Raw genomic sequence first — 18221 nt, 5'->3', positions numbered from 1 at the left:
CTTTGTCGATGTTAATATTAGTTTAAATGTTTTGAACACTTTTAAAAACAATGGCACTAACTATAACATGTCCAATGTTGTAACATAATATTTTTGGCAAATACAATGTATACTACCATGACACTCACCAGAAAAAGCAGATGAGAAGATGAGATGAGACAATAAATACCACCAGTGGGAAATAGGAAGTGCCTTAATTTTCCTTATTTGTTCAAGCACTAACAACATGCTAACAGAGTATTGAGAAGAATATGTACTGCATGCAAAGATATTTTTGAAAGCTTTATACATGAGCACAGAGAATTTTACACTATATCTGGCTGATCTGAAAAACTAATATATGGAATTTTTAATATGCTGATTTCCTTCCATGTAATCTTTTAAATGAATTGTCTGTGTGATAAGTTTGTGTAAAATATCAGTTTTTTTTTTGAGACACACGAGTGTCTTTTGTGTGTGTTGTGTGGTATATGTCTAATGATGACCAAAAACATTTCTACAAAATGTAATCATATCATGAATTTCTTTTATTTCAGCATAAAATAAAAATAATCACAGGTATGTGATGTCTAATATTGTTAAGCAGAATGAACATTGGTAAATCTCCATATTTATTTGTACTGTTCAATATTTTTTTATGTATTCTTGCTCATGCAATTTACAAATGTGTCTGCTGAAGGGATATAGTCCATAGGCAGCGACATTACCAATGCACAGAGAAGTGCACTAAAATCTGAAAATTTCTATTTGTTCTTAATCCTTTAAAAGAAAAAAAGAAAACTTTAAATTAAATAAGTTTTTAAACTTATATATTTACGATATGTATTTTATGCATAAAGTTATACTTTAAATGTACAGTATAAATTCAAATGTTTAAAAATAAAAATTTGTCGGTTATACTATATGTCTGGTGTGCTAGTCTGTGTCATACGGCAAGGTATCATATCATACTGTATCATGACGTATCATATTGTGATGACTGTCAAATTGTGAAGTTGCTGCAATTACCTAGTCCTAGGCCATATGGGCATTTAAATCACAACCCAAAAAAAGACATGTAAGTTCAGGCAAGGCTCTGTGAAATTTATACCCAATATCAAGTAATTTTTCAAAGCAAGCTTTTACTGCAAAAGGATATTTTGTTATGGTTAACAAATACACACTGATGAAATGATTCGATAGCCAATGAAATCACTAAAATCTTGCCTGATCGCTGACATTTACCGCATTATATTTAACACTGCAAGCTGAAGCTGCCAAGTATAGACACTGGATCACTGTGATCCACATCTGGATAAGCAGGTTAGAAAATGGATAGAAAGTTAGAAACACATTTATACACAGGCAACATAATGTCAAAATGGTTAGTACCGTCTTACAACTCTAGAATTCTGGGGGCAATCCCAGACCAGGGGCCTCATGTATAATGCCTTGCATAAAAACATGGTGTATGGTGAAAACTAGAAATGTGGCACACACACAAAAATTCAGATGCACAAAAATATGCACAAGCAAAGTTCTATGCACTTTTCCTTTATAAATCCCAATCAACTTGAATTTTAGTGCATAAGCATGCGCCTACAGCCCCACCCTGACTCCTCCCAGAATTTTGCCAATTTGAATATGCAAATAAATATAAATAGATCCCTTCCATTCAATGTTTTGTTAAAAGACAATGGCAAAAGAATGTGTACAAAAGAAGAATTTCAGCAAATGCGAAATGGAGGTCCTGCTCAGTGAAGTGGAGGTAAGGAAAAATTTACTAGAACATTTTACAATACTAAGGTGTATACTTGATATCAATTTCATGTTGTAATACATTAAAACATATATTAACATTTGGGGCCATGGTGGCGCAGCAGTGATGCTGCTGCTTCGCAGTTAGGGGGTCATGTCCCTGCCTGGAGTTTGTATGTTTTCCTGGCAGGTTTCCTTGGCACAAAAAATGCTTAATTGATGCTCCTACAGTATGTGTGTGCTCATATTCACCTTGCGATAAGCTGCCGCTCCAGGGACTGTTCCTGCTTCACGCATGATGCTTGCTGGGACAGACGCGAGCTGTCATGGATGCAAATGTAAAAAAGAAAGAGAAACCATAGAGAAACACTAGCACTGCTTTGACATGCATGGTCTGAGGCTGCTGTGAAATGTACGTAGCTTTACGTCAAGTTTAATTTTTATACATCTGGATGTGAGCATGGAAACGGGAGTATGCAACATTTTTGTGTGAACGTATTATTTATACATGAGGCCTCAGGTCTTTTATGTGTAAAGCTCGCACATTCTCTTTTTCTGTGTGTTTTTTCTCTCAGTTCACTAGTTTTCATCCAAAGACGTGCATGTTAAATTTACTTACAATTCAAAATTCGCCTGTATGAGAAGAAGTGTGGGCATGAGCATCCCAGGGCACCCTATCCAGGACTACCTCCTGCCTTACTGCCAGGACAGCCTCCCCCGTGACCCTGAAATGGATTAAGGATGAACACCCATAGAAACAGAGACATTACTAATTACATTTTTTGGAAACTGTAAATATATTAATCAAATTGAAATGAATGTAGGTAGTTATGATATTTATATGTTCAAAACTTTACTATAGAATTAACCACAGGAAAAAAAATTACAACAATATTCTAAAATTAGTGAAAGCCTGGAATAAATATTGTGCTTTTACCAGAGATCTTTCTTCAGCGTCACCGACATGTGCATGGTTTCTTTTTCTTTTTCAGAATGTATATGCTAGACTAATACAATGAGCAGTGCCTGTGAAGAATTTGCAAATGTCCTTTTCAAATTAAATTTCAGACTTTCAAACTGAAAGAGAAACACACAGTAATTATAAAATCAATTATCAGAAGTCTAAAGCAACATTTGGTATCCTTCTTCACTGGGGAAAACATAGCAAGGGTCTCCCAATGACCTTAAAAAATAAAATGTGTGGCAAAATTAATTTATTATGAATGTATTTTTATGCTAAATATGACCAAGTAATGTAAGTCTTCTAAATAATTCATGAATGCTGGTTTTTCTCAGAATACTTAAAATATTTGGAAAAAAGCAAGTGAAGAAGGGGGGGTTTGGTTTGGTAATTGTTTTCTTTAGGATATTTTTTTTTCAATTTACAACAGTAATATTTTCTAAAGTAAAAAAGTTTAATTTCTGTTTGTCAATGCGTACTATTCTATTATTTGTAAATGTTAGTTGTCATATTTTTTCAGATCATTTGAAAAGGTGTCCATGTTTATAAAGTGCTAACAGTATTTTTTGTCAGTCAGTCATTATCCTACCCGCTAGACCCTAACACAGGTTCACGGGGGTCTGCTGGAGCCAATCCCAGCAAGCACAGGGCGCAAGGCAGGAACAAACCCTGGGCAGGGTGCTAGCTCACTGCAGGGCACACACACACCCACACACCAAGCACACTCTAGGGACAATTTAGGATTGCCAATACACCTAAACTGCACGTCTTTGGACTGTGGGAGGAAACCGGAGCACCCGGAGGAAACCCACGCAGACACGGGGAGAACATGCAAACTCCACGCAGTGAGGACCCAGGAAGCGAACCCAGGTCTCCTTATTGCGAGGCAGCAGCGCTACCACTGCGCTACCATGCCGCCCTATTTTTTGTCCAATAGCAAATTAAAAAAAAATAAAACTTTCTTTTATATAGGATTCACCTTGTCTGGTTGTACCTGCCTCTATATTCTGCCCATCTTCTTCTGGTTCTAAATTTTCCTTTTTTCTATATTTCTTATTAGTCCTGTCTATAAAAACTATAATTTTTCTAGATATTTATATCACTGTTCTTCACATTATTACTGATTTTTCTTTATTGATTGTCATATTTAATTTTAACAAATCACCACAGCCAAAGTCATAAGGACAAGGGACATCAGGGCTAAACTGGACAATCTTGGCAGTAATGGTGGTTTAGCCTATTGATCAATTGTAACTTTGCTGTTTCTTTGTAATACCTATTCACTTACAGCCTTGCCTTAGAAGCTTCACCCTTGTTTGTACTGCTTTGCAGACACTGTGACAATTTCAATCTGCCTTGAGCTGCATTCAGCAGCTTCATCTCTCTTCTCTTTCTTAGCCTGTCTTTTCCTTGAATTCTGCAATCAAAAGTAAAAAAAGTCAAACAAATCTAAATAATAAAACAGGGTAATGTAAATCTTGCATATATCAGTCATTGTTTTACAGACCTATAGACACTGTACAAAGAATAAAAATAATTTACTTAAGAAAACAGTAACATATATACAGTACATTTAGAAAATAAAAACTTTCACAGCCTATTCATATAGTCTTCCTGAATCCAAAACCCATCATATAAAACATGTCTATTTCACATATAAAATCAATATTGTTTTTTGACATTTAACTGGATAAAATTAGTTTGATGATGGATGGATGGATGTTTCAATTCTACAATGTCTTCTTCATAACACTTATGAGATACTGCTTTACAGTTTAATAATAGCAAGTCTGATTAACTTATGTAAAAGCCTTGTAGTCATTCTTAACTGTGCAATACTTTTAAACTATGAGTACCAAACAAATTAATAAGAATTACTAAAACTTTTTTTTTTATTGTTTAGTTAACACACTTTCCATACTGAACCTCATATGCATACATATATTCCCAAAACCACTCAGTTCAATTCAGGGTCACAGGGATTCAGAATCTCTACTGACATCACTAAGCACATGGCAGAAAACGACCCTGGACAGGGTGAAGTCTATCATTTGGCACACACTTGCATATAACACAACCACAGTGGTGTCAACTTAAGAGTTGTCAGTTCATCTGACATGCACATACTTAAGAGTTATGGGAAAAAGTCCATAATACTTTATTCGCATGTTTTCATCAATTTTACTCAATGTTCAGATTCCACACAGGCAATGACTGTATGGCTAAATCAAACACAGAGCACTTTATAATTTGAAGCAAAGTGCTAACCAACTATCATGTCAATAATGCTTAATCATATATGATACAGAATGTGACAGTTCACAAAACAAATGAAAACAATAAGCATGAACTTCAGATTATTATTAGCAAACAGACTAACAGCTGAAAAGTTTTGCTTTTGGAAATAAGGGTTCAAGATAGAGGTGGGCGGTATGACCAAAATTCTATATCACGGTATTTTTCTAAATTCTGCCGGTTTCACGGTATTAGACGGTATTTTTTTCCCCATGCATGAGTGAATGTTAACCACATTTTCCACTGCAATTACTGCAGTAGACTGGCTAAGAATAACCTATTAGACTGTTATGAGAATTGTACATCGTAAAAAAAGACATTTTAATGTGCACACAAGTATTAATCCAGGTTTGCATGGCCCCATAAGGTGATAGTTTTCAAGGGGGTGGCACTAAAGAGAAGGAATCACATTGCATGACAGATGCAGTCAAAATATAGAACATTTAATTGAACAAATTTTGCAAAAGCTTAAACTATGATTTTGACAACATATTTTCAACCATCCATAGTGGCATTTAGACTTAGTAAAATATCCAGAGGTGTTTGTCAAAAGTTGGATTGCACTGAACACGTCTTAGAAAAGGAATAAATAGTAAATATTTTTTGTAAACCAACTACACTTTCTGTTAATGTTAACAATCTCTGTCCACTGACACGTTAAAGTGACTTTTTAAACAATTTTACCATCATTAAACTGCATAATATTTAAACTAATAAATAATAACAATAAAATACATAATAGTATTACTGATAGTTGCACCATTACTTCAAGGCTTCAAGCCCAGGTGCATTACACAGTATTCACCAAATTAAAATAAAATAAAACAAGTGCAATCTTGGTGATGACAATGTCATGACATCTTACCAACTGTACCCTCATTTAGGCAAACTGCATTAATATGGACCTTGCTTCAAGCTAAGCTATATACATAAATAATAAAAACTGCAACTTGCATTTATAATGCTGTTTGTGGTATAGCCCTATGGAAGCGCATTAGGGCCACTGTGAAGAAAAAAAAAATGGACACGGAAGAAAAAAACAAACTATATGTCGAGAATAAATTCGACATGTTGACTATGTCAAGATTAAAGTCGACATTTCCATTTTATTCTCAGTTTATTTTATAATTAAAGTAGAATGTTGTAAACTAAACTTCATCCTAAAATCAATGTTTAATTTACTAGACTTTCTCAAACCCCGTCACAAGTTAATGCAGCACATCAAATACTTTGTGTTAATCACCACACGATAAACGTCTTTGTGAAATTAAAACTAGTTATTAACTTAGCCGACGGAGTGTTCAGAACTTTAAAAATATCTTCGTTATACATGTTTAATTATGCCATCCATTCAGAGTTGCGCCCATCTCTGAACGAGTCGATAGCACATCGCAGAATGAATACAAGCAAAACATACACTAGCAAGTACAAAAACAAGTACAACTTGGCTTGCAGTATTATCCAGTTGTATAGAAACAGTATTTACACATCTGACCTTTTAAAACTAAAATATCTCCAGGCGACGGATGTGACTCCTTTTTCTCAGCAAAAGTTCTTCTGTTCATCACATGTTCAACTTTACTTTTAGTTCAGTTTCAGAATGCTCTCTGTCCATTTTCACTGCGCAGAATACCTATGCTACTGCCCACTATTTGGTGGTGTAGCAGTGGAAAAAGAGCCCTAGTGCAACAAATCTGTGTTTAGCGGTGTAGCAGTGAAAAAGGTCCCCACTTAAACAGTTTCCCGCTGCGCCACGTTCCAAACGTCGTTTAGGCAATTTAAACCGGTGTTGCGGTATAAGAAAAATCCATATCATAAAAAAAATAAAAAATGGTTTTCGGTATGAACCGGTATACTGCCCAGCACTAGTTCAAGACATTAAACATACAATGTGAAATGGAAAATCTTCTAGGAACCAACCCAGCCTCATGGACTAAAGTGGCAGGTTGCAATCAAAGCCCTATAAACTAATCTTTAGAAACAAAAGGAAATACGCAACAGAAAAAGACAGCAGGAATTCAGGTAGCATCTCAGCCCCACTGACTAAAGTTGCAGGATACGATCAGCCACAAAAACGTATATCTTAAGAAAACAAAGTTTCAATTTAATGTGAAATGGTAAAATTAATACAATCATTTCACAACATGATAATTACACTTGTTGCCTTAACAGTCTAATGTTTGTTTCTTTTGACCAATATTTATTGACCTAAAATAACACCTTTACTAGTGTATGTGATGATTAAAAAAACTAACTGAAAAGCTAATTTCAAAAAAAGAACGACACACTATTCTTGAAAAATACCTCTCGGTCAGATTGACAAAAAAATGTGAATATGTTCAGCTACATTGGGACTGCAAGACAAATTCAGTGTACCTTAAAAACTGTAAGACAAGTGCCAGAAGTGAACTAAAAATCAGAAGGATTTAAGAAAATGGCTGTTTAGGATTGTACAATCATTATTTTGGAATTGCAGGCACTACATATAAAAGTAAGATGCAACCTGCCTCATCTACAGGATGTTAAGATATAGTGCTATGAACTGTACATGAATTGGAACTTTTTTCTATGAAGATAAACGGTTAGTTTCTGGTAGGGAATCCGGGATTCCCGGACATTTTTCATTCCCTGGAATGAAACTGCTGTAATTCCCGGGAAAACGGGAATGGCCAAGCTCGCATATATAGCGTGTAAAAATCGATCAAGAAATAACAGAGTTATAGTTGAAAATAATTAAGGTGGTGCCATTGCTGCAGATTGTACTTCATCAGACAACAGCTTTGAACAGCAACTTGAAATTGCAATGAGTCAGTCTGTTGCATCCGCATTATCTGTGCCAAGAAACTTGCCATCACAGAATGATGACAAGAAACTGGATGCATCAGTAAAAGCTGAAATGGCGGTGTTTCAGCGCAACGGCAAGCGCGGGCGTTGTTTAGAACAAGTGTATCAGTATCTGATGATTGTGCCGCCTACTTCAGTGAAGGCAGAGTGTGCTTTCTTAGCGGCTGGCATACTCTGCATGAAGGTGAGGTCTGGCATGGACGACCGCACGCTGGACATGTTAATAATAATAATTCATTACATTTATATAGCGTCTTTCTCAGTACTCAAAGCGCTATCCACACAGGGAGGAACCGGGAAGCGAACCCACAATCTTCCACAGTCTCCTTACTGCAAAGCAGCAGCATTATCACTGCGCCACCTGTGAGGACGTTGTGCTTTCTACGCTCTTATTACCACAGCTAAAGACACATGTACTTATATGACAGCATGAACTGAGTGTAGATAAGGTTAGTCTTTTATTTGTATCAACATATTGCAGTAGTTTTATTAAAAATAAGTTTTGATCGTTCTAAAACCGTTCACATGTGAGATGCCCGGGAGCCTGGGATTCCCAGGAATGAAATGCAGGATTCCCAAATTCCCAGGAATGGATAAACCCGTCCGGGAATGGATTCCCTAGTTTCTGGTGTGTCATTAATTGAGTAATGGCTGTATGATTCTGCTTTATATCTTGGGTTATAATTCTATGAATTTGGTCCACATTTACAGAGATTTTCTTTTTGTCTCAGTGTATAACTCACATTATAATCCTAGGTCTTAATGACATGTTAAGTTTGTTATTCTATCCCACCAGGCCTCAGATCTATACCTAGGGAAATTGAAAACAGTACATATAGCCGTGGCCAAAGGTTTTGAAAATGACACAAGTATTGGTTTTCACAAAGTTTGCTGCTTCAGTGTTTTTAGATCTTTTTGTCAGATGTTACTATGGTATATTGAAGTATAATTACAAGCATTTCATAAGTTTCAAAGGCTTTTATTGACAATTACATTAAGTTTATGCAAAGAGTCAATATTTGCAGTGTTGGCCCTTCTTTTTCAAGACCTCTGCAATTGGCCCTGTCATGCTGTCCATCAACTTCTGGGCCAAATCCTGACTGATGGCAGCCCATTCTGGCATAATCAATGCTTGGAGTTTGTCAGAATTTGTGAGTTTTTGTTTGTCCACCCTCCTCTTGAGGATTGAACACAAGTTCTCAATGGGATTAAGGTCTGGGGAGTTTCCTGGCCATGGACCCAAAATTTTGATGTTTTGTTCCCTGAGCCACTTAGTTATTAATTTTGCCTTATGGCATGGTGCTCCATTATGCTGGAAAAGGCATTGTTCATCCCCAAACTGTTCTTGGATGGTTGGGAGAAGTTGCTCTCAGAGTATACTAACAATAATAGATAAAGGAGTTCAGTGTGGTTTCATTACCACTTCATGGTAGTTTGCACAAAGTGGCACATATTGAGTCACAACGCAGAAGCTTCGGAGGTGCCAGACCGTGACAGTACAGCACATGGGATGAACACCAGTTACTATGGGATAACTTAAAGTTACATGTGATCACATTCTTTTTCTTTCCTCCCTCATACTGCTTGATCACCTTTGTTTTTGTGTTGAGATCAATTACCTTTTATCCTGTAATTGTAAGACAAATGTAACTGATCGTAATCAAAACTGCAGCAGATAATAAACTGAGATTGAGATGAGCAAGTCACGGTATACTGAATGTGGTGAAAACCGTTGTTTGCCCATGAGATGTGGCAGTGGTCTTAAGTCGAATGGTTGTTAAGTCAACGACTACCTGTATAAAATAAAATAGTTGACAGCATTATTTGAAAGTATATATCAATTTTCAGGTCATAAATTTCGAAAAGCGTTGAGTAAGACATGGGTAATGGTTACGGATTTTCATTATTTGACTTCGTGGCAGCAGCTCATTGCTAAATTTTCTATTTGCCCTTTCGGTTCGAGGAGTGTATGTTAAGCTTATGAGTGCCCGTGTTTAAGCCAACTCATAATGAATGTAGTGCGTCGCACTCACCCCACAATAATACAAGGGCATAGGCAAAAACTATGGGAGATGTCCACAGAGCAGGTTTTTCATCTCCTATAGTGTGAGCATAAGCAATTTCGAGCACAAGAGGGACAGCTGATACACTTTTTTTCACGTACAGTGGGAAATCTTAAAAGAAATCTATGTAATATTGACTGGTTTTATGCTTTTTCGGAGGCAATTAATCAATATAGGCAACACTATGTATGTCTTACAAAAATGTGCAATTTTTTGCAAATTCTTTCCTTGACCTTTTCTGGTGTTGGAAACTACCATGCTTCCAGGCTTTCTGATTGTTGATCAGACTCTAGGTCATTGTGAGGTTTCATCCATAGTTATGAAATATTTCTTAAATTTACGCTAGTCTGAATTCAATAGCTCAAGATAATGTCTGGCACAATGGGTACAGCAGAGCTTCATTTTTGAAGTCAACATTCTGGACATGCAACATGCATAGACATGGTGTTTAAATAGTTCATAGAGAATTGTTTCAACTGTACCATATCTAATTGTTATAGTGGATGTTATCGCAGACACAACGATTCTTTGAGCCTCCATTATGATTTGCCCCACAGTAGCAACAAGTTCTTCTGTTGCCAAAGTCAAATTCTAGCCAGACACAGGGGCCAACTTTGAGACATGCCCTTGCTACAACAAATTCTTCTGCCTGTCTTCACTATGCATTAGAACTGGTTCTAATAAATGTTGATTAGTTCAAAATGAATCTCCAAAGGTTTATTTGTTCTTTCACATTAGAAATTCAATGATAGCATGAAACTTGACTTTGTTGTTTTCATCAACTATGTGCAAATGAATTTTGAAACAAGAAGTATACACTGTAAACCTCAAATGCAAAAAATGTGTAATTCACATATTCTAGTACTATAATCTCTGGCTAAACAATTTGTACTGTAGAACACCTCTTGCAGATTCAATATCAAAACCTTGTTTCTAATCACACCTCACATGTGTGTAAAATAAACACATGCACAAGAAATAAATTAAAAAGTTATGTTTATCTTTTTGGTAATCTTTTACTGTGACTAATCTGAGGTAGATGACTGAGATAATACTTTCCGTGTACTACATACAAAATGCAATTTTACTAGCATAACTTAACTAATAATGGACACAAGGTAAGAAGTAAAACTCTGATCAAGAAAAACAAAAAGACCAAAAAAAAAAAACAAAACAACAAAGATTTAAAAAAATCCAAGGTTTTTTTAAAGGTTCCAACTATTTGAACTGTGAAAAAGGGAATCATGGTCAGATTACATAACAACAAAGCTCAATTAAAGTGACAGCAACAAAAAACTGCAGAAAATGAATCTAAAATAATACCATGCTTAGTATTTTATCAGTTAAATCATACTGGAAGTACTGCTGTGGCAAGGGTTGCCTCTGGAATTAATTCACTCTTCTTTATTATGTAATTAATGACTTTAACAACAGAAATACTTTGAAAGAGTACAGAAAAATCTTACTGATCAATATACAAAGAAATGACTTTGGACTCAATTGCACAACAGCAAGAAAACAACCTAAAAACACATTTTCCATGTTCACCGGAGCAAGAGAAATTTGGAAAACCTCAATGACCACGGTAACCTTTTCACTTTCTGAAAAAGAAACTGAAGTCACAACCTATGTACATATAAATACATACACAGTCTTGAAAAATAAGTACATTCCATGAATTTGTTAATAACATATGTAGGGCATAAGAAGATTTGAACTTCACTTAAACTAAACCTATAGATAAAAGTAATATAATAGAACAAAAACATCATGTCATATTTACATTTTGTAGTCCATTGTATAATTTAAATAAACATACCGTCTTTTTCCGAAAATAAGACACTGTCTTACTTTCTTTTTTGGTCCAAAATACGCACTAGGGCTTATTTTCGGGGGAGGACAAAAATAAAAGTATATTTATATATTTTTATTCAATATTTATTTATTTTACACAGAATACAGAAATTAAAATTGATTCAATTACAGTCATGTCATCTTCTTCTGGAACATCATCATAAATCAAGATTTACACCCCTGGAGTCTTCCACAATTCCCTTTTTGTACTCGACGGAATAGCTCTTTCGTTTTGTACTCATTTTAACTGCGGTTAAAAATTATTCACTTTATAAAAAATAAAATTACGTATGAGGAAATAATCAGACTTACAAGACTGAAATGAACAAACACTGTATCTGCACTGTCGCTCAATGTAGACTGCTGCCTTAACGAACAATTATTTATAGTGTGCGCCAACGACGCGTTCCGTCGCATTCCGCATATGCATGCCCCCCTCCCCACCTCATTCGACCATACTCTGCGATACGCGCGACGCAGTACAACACAGCAGAGCAGAGCGGACACAATATTTATGTATTCATGCTGCCTTATGTTGTATTTTTAAGATAAATTCCAAGAATTAATTTGAAACGAACTGTAGAGGTAAACAATGAATTTCTCGGAATATTTTATTTCAAACATTTCTCTGAAATACGAGTATTAGGGAAGCTAAACATACTTAATAAATCAACAGCATTTTTTAACGAATTCTTTTTTTCACATTATTTTAACTAGGGCTTATTTTCGGGGGAGGGCTTATATTACAAAAAGTTCCGAAAATCTCGATAGGGCTTATTTTCGGGGGATGTCTTAATTTCGGAAAAAGATGGTAGATGCAAATTTTGCATGTAGAAAAAGTAAGTACACCCCAACACCTTTATTACTACCTCAAATTAGAATGAGGTATACCAGAGCAGGCCATTAAAGTGGACCTTGAAGAAACCTGTCCTATTTAAACCTGAGACATTTAGTTTCTTTTGCTCTTTGTGGTTGTAAAGTGTGTGTTATCACCATACCCAAATAAAAAAAATGACACTTTCAGAAAGGTGGCTACATATGCCTATGAGTCAAAGAAGGGATTTAAAGAGATTTCTACAGAATTGGAAATCAACCATTCCACTGTAAAAACAACTGCCAACTTATCCAATTCAGGCATCCCCAGAATGTTCAGCCAGGGAGACAAAAGCAAGATGCTGAAAGAAGTCTGTAGTGTTATGTTAATTCACAGAAAAACAAGCCAAAAACTTTTCATTTTTTTCAAAAGAAAAAAATGTTACTAAATGTAACAGAAACATGAAAAATTTCAAAACATCAACATAAATACAGTAGAGAAGGCATGTCTAGCATCCAAAATTGTACTGATGCAGATTTATTTCATGTCCTTCTTGTGAGATGCTTTTAAAACAATCACCAACGCACAGCACAAAGTTGCAAATCGGGACAGTAGAAGAGGTTTCCTTGTGCACTTTTCTTATATTTTTTCTATTGCTTGTGCATAAGATTGTAGAATTTTAATGTCAAGGTATCCATTGTGTTATTGTAGGCTACCACAGCACAAAGCATAGTGACTTCCACATTTCCCCAGACATGAAGTTTGACAGCTGCTGCATTGTGAACAGTCCTTAGGGGGCTAACATCTTCTTGCCCTTGCACTTGACTGCAATCATTTTGCCTTTTTGCAATGCAGCTACTGTCGCACCACAGTGAAGCTTCACATGACCGAAGTCACCAGGCACCAGCAGTTCGGTTGTACTGTACCATATGTACCAGCTTCACAATCGGTATCAATATCTGATGACCAATTCACATTGCCATCACTATTGCTTGATTCAAGCAACAGTTCAGTTTCACTTTGTTCTAAAAACTGGTTTTACAACTTTTCATTACAATTGTGGTTTTGGTTGGAAGACCTGCCCCATTCGTGAATATTGATGAGTTACCATAGAGTGGCCAAACGAAAGGAAGTATGTATGATTTTTTTGCAGAATTATGTTATTTCATTACCTACGTAGATTGCAGCAGAATACTGTCCTAAGAGTTATTTGGGCTCTACACTGTAAGGAAGACCATTACACTCACCCATAGTCTAATTTGGGCTTAACCATAACAAGACAGAATCCCGAGCCTGAGTCACATTTGGGGTTAACACCAAGGAGGATAAAAACCCTGGAATTTCATAATGGGACTTACAAGTAGTTCTTGCCACTGTTGATATCACAATGCATAAGTCTACGATTAGAAAGAGGCTGCACAAATTAGATCTACATGGAAGATATGACAGGAAGAAAACCTTTGAAATTCAAAAAGGACATCATGGTATGACTAAAGCTTGCCCATAGACACCTAAACAAAGATTAGGACTTCTGGAACAATGTACTATGGACAGACAAGACAAAGATAAAGTTATTTGGTCACAGTAGTAGAAAACATGTTTGCCGAAAACCAAAGACAGTATTTGACCAGAAAAACTTGATAAAAACTATAAAGCATGTTGGTATACATGTTATAATTTGGTGCTGCTTTACTGTGTCAGGGCCTGGGCAGCTCCCCATTATAATAATTCACAATGCATTCTTCACTGTAACAGAGGCTGTTTGAGGATAATGCAAGACCATCTTTTAGAAGATTGAAGCTCAACCAAAACTGGACCTTGTAACATGACAGAAAAAAAAAACATGCATCTAGGAGAATGTACATTGTACATAGACAAGCAGCTGAAGTGGTTGCAGATTGAGTTTTAGGTTTTAAACAAACTTAATTACAGGCTTAATTCACCTTTTAATTGAAATGGGTCCTGTTTCTCTAGTCTCATCCTGCCCAAGCAAAGGTAGATATGAAAAACGTTGTAAACCAAGCTGTGTTTTAAACTAAATGATTACCAAACAGTCTTTCTAGCACACAAATTCAAGTGCACCATATACTGCTTACTGATCAGTAACATTTAATGCAATATACTATGCAATTTCTGCCTCTTGCCCTTGGCAAAGCTATTTCAGATATATTAAAATATGATGACCTTCATCAACCAACCATAAGAAAATGAATATATAGCTAATGTATATATGTGATCATCCACAGATAGTAAATTAAAAGTTTTATAAGTATGTTAAACATAATGGTAATGTGCATTTACATAAAAAATGCATGTAATTATGTATGGAAAAAGAGGTAGGGAGTGAAACACTCTCTTGCTAAGAGGATGATTAATAAAGCATATCCTAAAGACACTGCTGATCTGACACGTTTCCAAATTTCAATGGAAATTCAATTCCATTTATGTCATAAAATATAAATTATTTTTCAAATAAACATTTCGGCCTCATTTGAAATATGAGTGGTTATTTAATATTTTTGATAATAGAAGCAAAATAATTATATTTTTTGTGTAACAATGGTACTTTTATGTACTAGACTAAAATATACAGTATAATCATTATGCATCTGCTCCATGTGATTTATTTAAATAAATCAACTATTTCTGGTCTATATAGGAGCTATTAGAGGGAAGTAGCTGAAAATGTTCACATGAACATAAAAAACAGCCTGGCCAAAATAGATTTGTTCTGACCTGTCCGGTTTGAAAGTTAGATGATACAGACATCCAAGCAGACATGTTTTTCCCCCCAAGAATTATGATCAGGATATCTCAAAACATCAAAAAAAGTGCAGAAGAAAAAAAAAAAAAAAAAAAACTAGAGATAAACTTTTCATCCTCCATTCACAATTTCAAGACTTTGTCCTAGGTACTAGACAAAGCTGATGTCAGTGGTAAAACAATATTGCACCACTTGATCTGTTTAAGCTTGCAGTTTGATCATATTTTTCTTTACAGAAATGCTATAGGGCTGTCCCTAAACTATTAACCCCTGTTAAATGGTGCCATAATGAATTCTGCTTTGTAATGCAACAGACAATATGCATAAAATTATCGGGCCTGGTCAAAAGTTTACATACCCTTGAATGTTGGGGCTGATTTTATACACACACGTTGACACACACAGGTTCAAATAAAGGGTAATTAAAGGACAGTGTCCACACCTGTAAAATCTTTGATTGTAATAAGTCAATTTATAATCAATGCAGAACTGCACTTACTTTGCTGGATATCAAGCCATGGGGAAAGAAAAAGAATGGTCAAACACAAGTTGAAGTACAGGAATACAGTAATCCCTCGCTATATCGCGCTTCGACTTTCGCGGCTTCACTCTATCGCGGATTTTATATGTAAGAATATTTAAATATATATCGCGGATTTTTTGCTGGTTCGCGGATTACTGCGGACAATGGGTCTTTTAATTTCTGGTACATGCTTCCTCAGTTGGTTTGCCCAGTTGATTTCATACAAGGGACGCTATTGGCAGATGGCTGAGAAGCTACCCAACCACAGCGCGTATTATGTATTAAATAAAACTCCTCAAATATACTGTGAGCACGGGGGCTATTCGCACCCCTAGAGGATACGGCCGCTCCTCAAAAAACGCTGAAAGATTACCTTCACATTGCTCTCTTCCTTGCTGGGCTTGCACGGTGCTTCGCATACTTAAAAGATCAAACAGCACTATTGATTTTTGATTGTTTGCTTTTCTCTCTCTCTCTGACATTCTCTGCTCCTGACGCACACTCTTTTGAAGAGGAAGATATGTTTGCATTCTTTTAATTGTGAGACGGAACTGTCATCTCTGTCTTGTCATGGAGCACAGTTTAAACTTTTGAAAAAGAGACAAATGTTTGTTTGCAGTGTTTGAATAAAGTTCCTGTCTCTCTACAACCTCCTGTGTTTCTGTGCAAATCTGTTACTCAAGCATGACAATATAAAAATAACCATATAAACATATGGTTTCTACTTCGCGGATTTTCACCTTTCGCGGGGGGTTCTGGAACGCAACCCCCGCAATCGAGGAGGGATTACTGTAATCCATTTTGGTTGATGAGCAACCGGCAAACATTTCTCCATCTAACTTTCTTCATTCACGTTTATAGATAGATAGATAGATAGATAGATAGATAGATAGATAGATAGATAGATAGATAGATAGATAGATAGATAGATAGATAGATAGATAGATAGATAGATAATACAGAAGTAAGTAAATAAATAAATAATATACACACATACACACATACCAGAATGACAATTGAGCAAGAAATTTAGAAAAAAGAAAAGTTCTGACTTGGCCGTCACAGTCAAAGTAAGGTATTATACAGACATATTGCTGTTGGTATAAAAGGTGTCCCCGTAGCATTTCTTGACACACTTCTGCTGAATAATTCGTTGGCTGAAAGTACTCAGAGTTAGTGTGTCAAAGAGAAGATATGCTGCATTATTCACAATGGCACTCAGTTTTATTTTAATTGTCTCCTTTGCTACAACCTCCAGGGGGTCCACAGTGTGTCCTACAACTGTGCTTGCCTTTTTAATCAGCTTGTTGATTCAGTGGGCCTCTGTTGAAGCTATGTTACCAGCTCAACACACCACAGGGTAGAAAATTGCACTGGCCATCACACAGTTATAGAAGATGTGAAGGAAGTCACTTACCACATTAAAGGAATGCAGTCTTCTAAGGAAAAAAAGTCTGCTTTGCCCTTTCTTATTTAGTTCCTCTGTGTTCCGAGAACAGTCCCATCTGTCATTAATGTGGACCCCCAAGTACTTGTAGGATTGGACCACCTTTACATGCACTTGTTGAATTGTGACTGGACATAGAGGCTCTTTGGTGTGGCAAAAGTTAATAACCAGTTCCTTAGTTTTGCTGATGTTAAGATACAGACATTTCTCTTTGCACTACAAAACACCTGACTCCTATATTCCGTCTCATTCTCCTTATCAATACACCCCATAAGTGCCAATCATCTGAGAATTTCTGCAAGTGACATGACCTGGTGTTATATTTGTAGTGTCTGGTTTACAGAATGTAGAGAAAAGGAGACCACACTATTCCATGTGGTGCTCCAGTGTTGCTCACATCAGTATCACAAACACAGTCCTTGAGTCTCACAAACTGCAGTCTTCCTGACAGATAGTCCATCATCCTAGACACCACAGGCTCATCCACATGTGTTGTGCAGCAGATAGATAATTGCATCCTCCTATGTCCAACTGGCAAACTACAGTGGGTCCAGGTGGCCTACCACAAGAGAACTCATATATTCCTGGACCAGTCTCTCTAAAGTCTTCATGATGTGAGATGTACAGGCCAAAGGTCTGTAGTCACTAAGATCTGCCTTCTTTGGAAACGGAACAATGCAGAATGTTTTCTACAGCAAATGCAACTTTCTGAAGCACAAGAACAGACGACAATGGACACCACAAAGTTGGTCAGCACAGGCCTTAGGAATCTGAGGTCTGACTTCATCTGGTCCCGCAGCTTTTCCTGTGTATAGCTTCCTCAGTTGTCTCTTTACTTGGTTTTCAGATATGGACAGTCCACACTGATTGTCAGAGGTGTACATGTAACTGACCATTCCATTTGATATGGTAGGAGTTG

At 36.2% G+C, this 18221-nt stretch overlaps 1 protein-coding gene across 6 annotated transcripts in view; it reads right to left on the bottom strand.

The window, feature by feature from the left end:
* znf532 (zinc finger protein 532) overlaps positions 1-18221 on the bottom strand; it is a 145178-nt gene that overhangs the window by 102121 nt on the left and 24836 nt on the right. For 2 of the 6 annotated variants that reach the window (XM_028802498.2, XM_028802499.2), the window contains one exon: positions 3987-4115. The exons of the other annotated variants lie outside the window; for them this stretch is intronic. The gene's annotated coding sequence lies outside the window, so the exon portion shown is untranslated. The remainder of the gene's footprint in view (positions 1-3986; positions 4116-18221) is intronic. 6 annotated transcript variants of the gene reach the window in all.

The sequence above is a fragment of the Erpetoichthys calabaricus genome, chromosome 5 (assembly GCF_900747795.2).
Source record: "Erpetoichthys calabaricus chromosome 5, fErpCal1.3, whole genome shotgun sequence".
NCBI classification, from domain to species: Eukaryota; Metazoa; Chordata; class Cladistia; order Polypteriformes; family Polypteridae; genus Erpetoichthys; species Erpetoichthys calabaricus.
The sequence above is the reverse complement of the archived record's forward strand: the minus strand, read 5'-3'. Positions and strand labels throughout refer to the sequence as shown.